This window comes from Camelus dromedarius, chromosome 22, assembly GCF_036321535.1.
Source record: "Camelus dromedarius isolate mCamDro1 chromosome 22, mCamDro1.pat, whole genome shotgun sequence".
Lineage (NCBI taxonomy): Eukaryota > Metazoa > Chordata > Mammalia > Artiodactyla > Camelidae > Camelus > Camelus dromedarius.
In genome coordinates, this window is record NC_087457.1 from 9,504,410 (window position 1) to 9,516,433 (window position 12,024).

Sequence of the window (12,024 nt, forward strand, 5' to 3'; positions counted from 1 at the left end):
TAAACCTAATTGAATATCTGCAAAGAATATATGCATGGAGGTGATGGAGGAACCCAGAGGTGGCAGAGGTTCTGGTCCAGCCAAGGGCCTGGAAGTCCTCTACAGGGAGGTTTAGCTGGGCCCTGAAGGGGAAGGTTGAGGGGGCGTTCACTGTGTGGGGGAAAGGATGCTCCCTGCTGAAGGAAAGGAAACGCACTTTCTGTCTTCTTCCAAGAAATACTTTACTGCCCTTTCTGAGAGTATTTACAGATCAAGACTTATTCTTTTCAAAAGTCATTCAGTTCCTCTTCAGCACCTAATAGGGCAACATGGCGCAGCAGAACCAGCAAAACAATGCAAGATAAACGGACATTTCAGTGGCTTGATGCATGTCCTTCTACAACTTTCTATATCCACCCCACAAATCATCACAGATATCTGTGTTTGTATTGTTTGTCAGATATGTTGTTAACGAACACTTGTACTAAAAGGAGCAGAGTAGTTCCGTGGAAAGTACTTGGACCAGTAGGTAGGACACCTGGCTTGTAGGTTTTGTCACCGAGTGGGTGAGTTTTTGCCAGTGTCTTGGGCACATCATTTAACCACCTGTAGCTGAAATTTCCTTCTGTATAGGATAAGGGGACTGGGTAGACAGCTGGTTTTTCAGTGCCTTCCAGCCCCAGCAGCTTATGATTTTCTGCCTAAACAGGGATATGCGTTCCTTATTCAGTGACGCGCTCTCAACTTCACCTTCTGAATATCTCTCAGGTTGTATGTTCTGTGAACGGATCAGCACTCTCATCCTGGCCATGGAATGGGGGAGAGTGACTGAAGCTGCACAGCTAAAATGAGCGTATTTTAAGGTGAAGTTCCACAGTTGAATGTTATTTTTAAAAATACAAGTGTAAGAAACTTGCTTTGCACATCTGAATGCGTGTTGGCTTTGAAGAAGGTTTTGTTGACACTGTTCACTTCATTTGTGACCAAAGAATAATACAGACTTTACTATGGACATTGTAATGAGAGGCTCAATTTTGCTTTTAATTAAAGTAAAAATGAGCAATTTAAAAAAATGGGAAACCTTGGAGATCCTTAGAGGCTACTACATCTTGGGAACTTGGAAATAAAAATAATACAGAATAGATTAGCCCTTTGAAAAAGTGAAAATTCAGAGATTTTTTTTCTGTTTGCTTTCTAAAACCTTAGTATTTATATGTTTGCTGACACTGATGGAAAATATGAGTGGGATTTAGCCTGGCATTACATTAAAAAAACACATCCAAGGCATTACTACTTTTAGAGGTGAGGTGTTTTTTTTTTTTTTAAAGAAATTCTGGAGTCATCTGTCATACATTATTCATAAACTAAGACACCAGTGTGATAATAGATTCATCTCAGTCTTGGTTAAGAAGTTCCAAGGCAGTAATCGTGTGAAGGTTAAAATATGTTTATGTGCTTTGAGGTTTACCTGAGGTAATGCTGTCGTTCGGCAGTTATGAAAAGAGCATTTCTTTGGGCTTGGATTGGATTAGAAGGTGAGTAATGGGTGGTGATCCTTCCCAATTTTTAGAAAAGAATTCAGACCTGATTGAGGGGTAGGCAGTCTGTGAGAAGAAATCTGGGGATCAGTAGGTGCCCACAGTCCCCTCCAGGAGCGTCCGTGTCTGGACCGCTCGTGCTGTTTGTGGTATCGTTTGCAGATTCAGAGATTTGCTGGGAGGAATTTTAGCAGTGGCCTAATTTTTTGAGAGCATGTCCCTTTGTACCTTTCCTGTGCCTCTGAGTTGCAAAACCATTTTCCAAAGACATTTTCCACACACACCAGCTTTAATAGTTTCAGTTGTAGCAGCTACAGGGGCCCTTTACAGTGGGAAAAAGGATAATTTTCAGCATGTAGTTAACAAGTTATTCTTAAGTCCATTTCCCAGATTTCCATGCCTCATTCAAAAATCAGGTGTAACCTCCTGACACTGATAATGACTCTGCTTCTGCTATCTTATTTATATAAAAATAGCACGTGTCCCCACGCTCCCTGTTTTTCCACTGTGCCCAGAAGGTCAACAAACTGGGGCCCCGTTGGTGGCCGAGTGGGCAGGACTTTGTTGACACTCCAGGGCACAGAGGTCATGAGGTGTTTTCTCTCTCCGGGAAGCTTGTGGTGGGAGGGAGAGACCGGGGGCTCCCCCTCCTCCCTGCGGAGCCAGCCCCCCCGCCCCGGGGCCGACCACTCAGTTCTTGGGGCTTGTTTAACTGTGAACAGCCATCTAGTTGGAAACTCCCGTTTCTCTGGTCACAGATCCGTGAGATGAATGAGACTAATTTGTACATGTTGATGCATATTTCTGAGAGTTTATCCTTGGAATTAGGGACTTAGGGTCATGGAAAAAAATGAACATTTTGATGAGCCTGAGGCTCTTTTCTTACACAATAGTTTCTTCTTACATCGTAGTTTCACGGGGGTTGTCTGAGAAGCAGCATTTTCCTTTAAGTTTCACATTATGGCCCAACTTTGGAAAATGCTTATTTTATGTGGCATTTTCAAGCATGATGTATTGTTACAATCACAGAGAGTATTTATTGAGATCTTACGATATGTTTTAATACAGGTCTGGTCCCCAAGACAACCTCAGGAGGATAGTTGTCTCCATTCTGAAGTCTGGAGAAGTTAAGTAACACAGCCAGAAAGTGGCAGAACTGAGACTTCAACTTGGCAGTCCAGTGTTCTTACCCACCATTTTGCTTTTATGTCCTCAGTTAGCATGGTGTGTTGCAGAAACTGGATTTTTTGACTCTCAGATTCTCTGGGTCTTGGAATCTGAAATTGGATGACTAATTCATCAGCAACCATTCTTTTAAATGTCTAAAGGCTTAAATAGTGGGACCAGGATTGTTGTTTGGCTCAAGAGGTGGAAATTGTGTATTTTTCTTTCAACAACACGTGTCATGTCTAAGGGGATCCATAAAGGGATTAGGTGAGGAGCTCCATGTAGTTATAAGTAGTTATAAGCAGATTAATAACTTAAAATTGAATGTCAGGCTCACCTCGTATAACTTCCAGTTAATCACCTGATGGATATGATCTCGACTTTTCTACAACAGTGGGTGTTGATATGGAAGTCTGCTTCTCCTTGTTTTTTCTCCCCATGAGCTGGGACTTAGGCTGTTGAGAAAAGGGGTCTGAAACAATGAGGAGGAGAGTGGGGAATGAGCCGAGGGCATTCATAAGGAGATCTGGCAGCACCTGCTCCCTGTTTCTCTTGCCTTCTGTTCCCAGACTTTTGCTAAGAAGTAAATGATAGAAATGGAGCAACTTGGTTCTTCCTGTGGCTCTTTGGTCTGTGGACAAAGGAAGTAGAAACATTTGAATAGAAGCAGCTGTAGTTTCTTTTGTTTGGCCTTCAGGGAATTATTGGTTAAGGGCCAGTGGAACTGCTTTTCTCTGTGTATGAAAACTTAACGGGCTTTTTTGCATTTCATTTTTCAACAACTCTTACTTTCCAAGAAGTTCTCTGATAAGCACAGTAGTATAGATTGAATCTCAGGACTCCAAGGGAAGGGGAAATCTGGGTGTAAGAGTGAGTGGCACAGACAGTGCAATTGGATGATTGCTGCCTTTGTGACTATGTTATTTTCTAGCAAAATTATATTGGGGAAATACTGAGAAATGGCAGCAGGCCCTGTGATCTTCCAGAGCATGTCCCCAGACCTTACCTTCATGTGTCTAAAAGCTGTAGGTAGTGAGTGTTTGAAGAAGCAAGGTGTTTCTCCATGGGTCTGAAACTTTTCATTTGAATATCCAAGTTCCTTTTGGGGCAGATTTTTATATTTTTCAGCTTCATTTCCAAAGGGTCCTTGAGCTGCCTACTCCATCTGCTGATGCTTCTTTCTTCCTATAAAAATCTTCCATGTAGAAAAAAAATCCTATTGCATTCCACAAGCATCTATATCAGGGTGGAAACTGAAGTGTAGGTGTTATATGCTATTCATTCATTCAGCAGATATTAAGTGCTTATCATGTGCCAAGCTCTGTTGGGCTCCAAAAAGCCTTGTCTACGGACCATTGAGAAAACCTGTCAAGAACATTTAGAGACACTCAGATCCTATTTCTGAGAGTCAAACCTCACAGTCTGTAAATGCTGAAGCCACTGTATTTAAGAACTCTTTCATAGAATCAGTGAGTTGCTCTCCAAGTTGTTCAATAGAACTTCCTGCGATGATGGAAATATTTTATTTCTGTGCTGTCTGATATGGGAGTCAGGAGCTGCATGTGACCACTGAGAGCACTTGAAATGTGGCTAGTGAGATATAGGAACTGGATGTTAAATTTTATTTAATTTTACTGAACTTAAGTAGCCTCATGTGGCTAATGGCTGATATGTTGGACAGCACAGCTCGAGAGTAGAAATGCTTTACTAGATGGCATTGTTTGTCTTGGGCATTCATTTCCCACTTGACCACCTGGTTGCTTATGGTGTGTTTACCGACTGGGCTTTGCCAGGTTTTTAGTTTTGCACATATTTATCCCATCATGTCTGATAGGCACAAAAGCAGTGAGAGTGTACTGGGATTTTAATGGAAAATGAAGGAGGTGATAAAGTCATTGAAAGGGATGAGAAGAAGAAAAATGTACTCAACAGTAAGAACTATTCTAAAAAAAAAAATTGTGTAACTATACAAATTGTGTAACTATTTATTTTTTAAAAAGAACAAATTGTGTCGTGCAGTTGACAGTACTCAGCAGTGGAGGTGAAGCTTTTGATAAAATGGGAAAACTTGAGTGTCTGGCTGAGAGTCCACTGTTACATTAATTCAAGAGTTGGCTGTGAGTTGTTTGAGAGCTTACAGAGATGGTGAGAACGCTGCCTTCGGTCGACCTGTCTGTGGCAAACTGTGGATGTTCCACAGCTCCCAGCCCCCTTTGCATCTGCACAGCACCGCAGTGGGTACCTGGGTGGGTAGTGCTGGATATCCACGTGGCTAATGTCTTTCCTGGGACCCCTGCAGAGGTACCTAGGAGGCCCAGTAGATTTTCAAAGCAGATGAAGCTGAATAGGGAAGATTCTTGAATAGCATAAATATTGGCAAGGAATGTGCCTGGTTTTAAAGCTGCATGTTAGTAGAGGTGCTTCAGACTGCAGAACGGAGAAAAAAATCTTTCTCTTTGTCCCCAAGTACTTTTAAGTGACAAGTCTGGGAGGTAGACAGTCACATTTACAGACTCCAGGGTTTCTCCAGGGCCAGGCATGCAGGAATAGCCTTGAGTATAGCATGTGTGAAATCATGAGTGAATTCTTCTGGGTATGCTTCTGTTGGAATACATTACTATTTTGAGTTTTATAACTCGTGGTGAAAACACAATGATATCAAGGCATAACACTGCAAAAATATGGGGATAGAAAGAGGAGAAAGAATAACACGTATTCTTTATTTATTATGTGCCAGGCACTGTGTGAAAGTGTGTGTGTGTGTGTGTGTGTGTGTGTGTGTGTGTGAGTTATATATTCTTGTATGTTCTTTACAGCATTGTAAGCTAGGTGGTCTCTCCATTTTCAGAGGACGAAATTGAGCCTCATAGACATTAAATGGGATTCTTTTTTAAAACAACTTTATTGAGATAAAAGTCACATATCATACAACTCTTCCCTTTAAAGTGTACATTCAGTGATTTTTACTACATTCACAGAGTTGTGTGTTTAGAGCATATTTATCACCTAAACAAACTTTGGACCCTTTAGCTGTTGCCCCTAATCCCACTACTGCCGCATCCCCTGACCAGGAGGCAGTGCCCTACCTTCTGTCTCTGAATTTGCCTGTTCTGCACATATATACGTGGAATCAAACCACATGTGGCCGTTTGTGACTGCCTTCTTTCACTTAGCAAAAGGTTTTCAGTGCTTAGCTACGTTGCAGCACATAATAAAAAGGGCTTCATTCTTTTTTATTGCTGAATAATATTCTGTTGACTAGCCAGGCCATGCTTTATTTATTTATTCATCAGATGGTGGTTTTTTCCTCTCGTTGATTTTTAGGAATAATGTTGCTATGAACATTTACGTACAAGTGTCTGTGGGGATGTGTGCTTCCAGTTCTCTTGGGTCTGTACCTACGAGTGGAATTGCTGGGTCATGTTGTAGCCCTGCGTTCGACACTTGGTGGAATTGCCAGACGGTTTTTCCCGGGGGCTGCACAATTTTACATTTCTGTCAGCAGGCGCTTCACATCCTCATCAACACTCGTTTTCTTTCTGATTTTAACCAACTTAGTGCTAAGTGGTATTTCATCCTGGCTTTGCATTTCCCTGATGATGCTGAGCATCTTTTCATAGGCTTGTTGGCCATTTGTCTATCTTCCTTTGAGAAATATCCCTTCAGATCCTTTGCCCTTTTTAAAATTGGATTATTTGTCTTTTTATTATTAAATTGTAAAACTTCTTTATTCTGGATGCAGGCCTTGTGTCAGCTATATACTTTGCACACATCTTCTCCCATTCTGTGGGCTGTCTTCACTTTCTTGTTCCCGTCCTTTGAAGTGAGGTTCTTTATCTTAAGCAAAGCACAGGTGGGCACAGCACACTGAGAAGCCCTCACATATTTGTTGAAGTCAGTTGACAAAAATTTTTAAAATGCTTTTTGTCATGAATATCATTCTTTTTGTTTCTGGTTGGAAAAAAGGATGGATTTAACCTTTGCTTAAGCTACTTAGGAGGATTGCAACACTCAGGATTTGAGACCTTCGTGTGTATTGAAGGAAATTTTGGAAGTTGTTTCGCTGGAGGCTTTTATGTACAGAAAGTAGAGCTTTCCTCTTGGATTAGATAGAGAACTGCGTGAAAGGAAAAGGACACCCTGCCTGGAAGACCTCTCAATCTTTTAAGGTCCTGTGATTTTATGATCTAAATAGTGTTTCCCAAACTCATTTATCACAAGCATCACCTGGTGTTAGATTTCTAGGGCTGCCTGAAGGTCTGGTTCAGTAGCTCTGAAGGGCACGTTTCATAATCACCCTATGTGATTAAGATCAGGAACCCTTGAGAAACTCAGATTTGAGCTGGTGGTGATCATGACCTTTTAGCGGTTGCCCCTAGAACTTAATTAGACTCTTTAGTGGGTGTGGTGTCCAGGTGGCGGACATCCCTCACTGAGGGTGATTATAAAGAGCTGATCCAGCCAGTCTGACTACTTTGCTTACCTGAGCTACTGATCTTGATCCAACTCAACCCAAATTCTCTTCCCCTCCCCTCCTGTAGTACAGATGGTCCCACTGTAAAAATTAAAACCAGGTTCACAAACATTTTCAAGTCACAAGGTTGCCACCATCTTCTTGAAAGTATTCCTCCTTCCCCCTTTTCCTCCCTTTTAGGCTTTGTTCCTGTCTCTTTACGATTGTTGACTCCCTGGCAGCCTCACATAGCCACACAGATCTCCAAGAAACCCAGCCCAATGAGAAAAAATCATGGAAAGAAAAGTAGATCACATTTTGCATAATCCTTATACTTTGCCTGTTTTGGGTGGGTGGTCAGGGCCTCCTAAAGGATTTGATAAATGTGAGATTGGGCCAGTGCCATTTGACAGGGGATGAGGAGGCTCGTATGCCTGCGTCACCAGGCAAGGGGCAAAGCAGTGTATGGTTAGAGTGGGGCCTGGAATCTGATGGTCTGCGTCTGGCTCTGCCATCTTCCAGATGTGGCGCCTTGGGTAAGTTGTTCGGTGATGGTTGAGAGGGGCTTAGAACAGTGCCTGCAGTGAACCAGTGAGTAGCCAGTGGAAGTGCTGGGGGGTAGGTTACACTTACCTGGGTGGGAGGTGGAATTATTTTCATTCTTAAAGTCACACAGCTGTTAAATGGTGAGACTGGTGTTTCTTGTTCCCTGTACTCTGACTGTCTGCAGGTATGCTGCGTGGCAGCTAAGAGGAAGATTCTAGTGCTTGGAATGGTGCTTTGGCACATAGTAGTCACTCAATAAATGTGTATTCAGTGAATGAGTTAAACACCACAAGCTTTGAATAGCACAACCCAGGAACCCTTCCAAGGACGCATGGACAGAATAGGGCTCTGACGCCAACCCGGGTCTTGTGGTGGAGGAGCATTTCTGAGCGAGTGGGCTTCTGGCCAGATCATTTTTTTGCCACTGGCTTCACTGTCTGGTCTTGTTTTCCCCGCTTCACAGACGGCGTTCCTGGGCTGTATTTAGTGCCCCAGGTGTGTGGCTTTCATGACAGCTTTCTTGCAGGTGACAACCTAGGGCGCAGAAGATAAGAGTGGCGTGTAACTGTGAACTTCCCCACACAGGTCATGCCCTCCAGGCAGAGGCGTTGGGTAGAAGCAGGTTAGCGGTGTGGGCTGTGTCTGCTGTGTGACGTAACGGTCTCAGAGACCTGACTGATTTCTTCTTCTGATTTTATCATACTTTTCCACTCTTGACTCATTCCTTCCTACCATTCCTGTGTGGCTTATGTGTCAGTTGATTGTCTCTTGTGTTGATGGGTCCTATTTGGAAAAAAAAATTAATAAAACACAGCATTAATATTCTAAAACTGGAGCTTAAGTAAATATATATTTCCTTTAAAAATATGTATTTTAATTTGATTTTATTTGTATATTTTTATATATTTAAAATAACTTGATAGGTTGAGAGTAAAGTCAACATTTTAGAAACAGTACTAAAATAAATGTATCTGATTATTTAGCCGGTGAGAAAGTGTTTTAATTTATAAAATCATTATTTATCAAGAAGGATCACAGGGACTTACAAGGATAATTGTAATTTCCTGGGTATTTGGGGTAATTGCATCATGAATCTTTATAAATGACAAGTATTTTATCAATTTTATTTTGCCCTATTCAGTAAAAACAATTTAAAAACAAACCATTGTTGGTAGAATTCTCTTATGGTCATTTAACGACTTGTTTCTAAAGTGTTCCATTTAGCTTTCATGGAAACAGCTCTTTCCTTTCATGGAAATAACTTTCATGTTACACTCATATACAATTGCTTTACATAATATTTGTGGTTGGCTAACTGGAGGTTGGTTAAGAGCTTCTGCTCTGTTTGCAGCTTTCGAAACAGAAGCCAGTCTGGCATAGTATGTGAGGATTGATAAGGTAGAGAAATTAGGACGCTTTCCATTCTGTTTTAAAATCAGTTTTGGTTTTATCTACCTCATATCACTGCTGTTTGTGTTTAGAGTTACTTCACTCCTAAATAATTTATTTCTGCATCCTAATGTTTTTTGAAATTATTTTGCTTTCCTTTTTCCTGGAAGATACTTTTAAGTTCTTTTAAAATGTGGTTTATAAAAATATGACCCACCCATGTGTTATCTATTAAGTGAGTGCATTGCTAAAGTATCACACAATAATAACAAAAATTTTTTATCTGTCTCATTCTTGAGTCCAGAGGTTCACTGATAATAGGTTACACCCAGATTTTATACATCATTAGGACATTAAGTGCTTTGTACTTTGTGCCATAATTTCTCTATCATTTGAGGAAATCAGAGTCCATTATATTGGCTGGGTGACTTTGACCTGCTTCGGGAAGGGTGTACGAAATTGAGACCCACCTTTGCAGTATGCTCTGGTGAAGCAGGAGCTGGGTTTTGAGAAATCCTAGTACCTTCGGAGTGTTTTAGAGTATCTCTCAGTTTAGAGAACCATTTCTTTACAATTATTCAGGTTTTGTATGAGGTTAATTTAATTTTCAAGTTGGAGCAGCTTTGTTTTTTATATGACATCTTAATACGTATATGCACACATAGTACCCTGTTAAAAGTAAAATATAACCCTTTTCTAAGGCTACAAGATCTAAGGCTACTCATAGATCATATGCAGCTCTGTATCACTGTCATATTTCACTCTTCATATATTCATTACATAAATACTTATTGAGTGCCTCTTGTGTGCTAGGCATTATTTTAGGTACTGGGGATATTGTGGTCAACAAAATAGACCAGAAATTTTTACTCTCGCAAGGTGAGACAGACTCTGTGTGTGTGTGTGTGTGTGTGTGTGTATGTGTATAAGTGTAGTACTTTGGGGAAATACAAAGCAAATGAGGGAGGTCAGGATTTGGGAGGGAGTTGAGATTTTAAATAGATGGTCATGGATGGCCTCCCCGAGGTGGCTTGTTAATGAAAGGCCTGCAGGAGGTGAAGGGAGCCATGTGGCTGTCTTGGGGGAAGAGAGGACAGCAAATGCTAGTCGTGAGGCGAAGGCATGTGTCCCGCCTTCCAGGAACTGCAAGACCAACATGGCTGGAGTAGAGTGGGCCGGGAGGAGAGCAGACACCACCTCCTGTAAGGACACTGGTCCTGTAGGCTGTCGCAAGGGCTTTGGCTTGTACTTAGAGTGAGCAGAGAAGCTGGTGGAGAGTTTCACGTAAAGATGGGGCAGGATCTGGCTTGGGTCTTAAGAGGATGCATTGCTGCTGTATTTTGTGAGACTAGACCTCAGTGGGGAAGGGGAGAACTAGGGAAACCGGTTAGGAGGCTATTGTAGTAATAGGTGAGCGATGGTGGTGGCTTGGACCGGTGTGGTATGTTTTGAAGGTAGAGTGGGAAAGACTTCCTGATTGGATGTGAGATGTGAGTGAGGGAAGTCAGTGGTGAAGTGCAAGGGTTTTGGCCTCGGTAGCTTGAAGGGTGGAGTTGCATTAATTAGGACAGGGAGAAGCTTGTTTTGGGGGGAAAGACCAGGAGCTCAGTTTTGGAGATGCCCACCAGGCAGTGGGTAAGTTAGTCTGGATTTCAGAAGAGAGGTCTGGGCTAGAGATAAACCTCTGTGAGTCGTCAGAATGTAGAGACTGGATGAAAAGCACAAGGGAGTGAGTGTAGATAGAAAAGAAAAGAGCTTCAGGACCAAGAACCTGGGCTGCTTCTGCGCTGAGGTTGGGGAGATGAGCTATAGAACCAGGGAAGGAGAATGAGAAGAAGCTGCTGATGAGGAAGGAGGAAAACCAGGAGAGCGCTCTGTGTTGGGAGCCAAGTGAAGAGACCGTTTCCAGGAGGATGAGTCAGATACTGAAGAGGGGATGTAAAATGAGGGTGGAGAATTCACTTAGGGATTTAGCAGTGGGAGGTCACCGGTGGGCCTGACAGCGGCAGTTGTGGCGGAGTGGTGGGGACCTAAAGCTGGTGGGTGAGGGATCAGCAGCAAACGGGGAGGGAATGGAGGTACCACACGTGGACAAGTACTTCAAGGAATTGTGCTGTAAAGAGAAGGTGATAAATATAGCCAGAGGGAAAAGTGAGGTCAAGAGAGACTTTAAAATGGGGAAAATAACAGCATGTTTGGGAAAAGACAGTAAAGAGGGAAAAAGGAATGATCCCTCATGTAATTGAGCGTGAAAAACTTTCAGAAGAACTTCAGGTTCATTTAAAACAGCTAGTCATTTAGCTTTACTGTTGCAAACACTAATTTTTGTTAATGCAGTCTATATTTTCAACATACAAAGTTCTTATCTTACCATTGCCATCAAAAATCAAACCTTTTTCTTTTGTCTGAGCCTTTAAATAAATGATGTTTCAGGATGGATAGTTTCTGTTCATCTGTTTATCCTAAGGGAGCCCCCAGTTCTGCATCAGCATGCGTGAGCCTACAGTTACCCTGTCCACGCACTTTCAGTAACTGATGATCTTTTATTTAAAATACTTTTTTAAAAAATTTAAGTATAGTTGATTTACAGCACTGTGTTAGTTTCAAGTGTATAGCAAAATGATTCAGTTTATATTTATGTGTGTGTGTGTGTGTGTGTATATACATATATATATACTTTTTTCCGATTTTTTTCCGTTATAGGTTATTAGAAGATGTTGAATGTAGTTCCCTGTCCTGTACAGTAGGATCTTGTTGTTTATCTATTTTATATATAGTAGTGTGCATAGATTAATCCCAAACTCCTAATTTATCCACCCCTCGCCACTCCTTTCCCCTTTGGTAACCATAGTTTTTTTTTCTGTGGCTGTGAGTCTATTTCTGGTTTGTAAATAAGTTCTTTTTTTTTTTTTTGGTTCCACATATAAGTGATATCATGTAATATTTATCTTT

General features: G+C 41.6%; 1 protein-coding gene across 4 annotated transcripts in view; it reads left to right on the forward strand.

Moving 5' to 3' along the window:
• Positions 1–12,024, forward strand: part of PSD3 (pleckstrin and Sec7 domain containing 3) — a 463,075-nt gene that overhangs the window by 65,118 nt on the left and 385,933 nt on the right. The gene's annotated exons all lie outside the window — the stretch shown is intronic.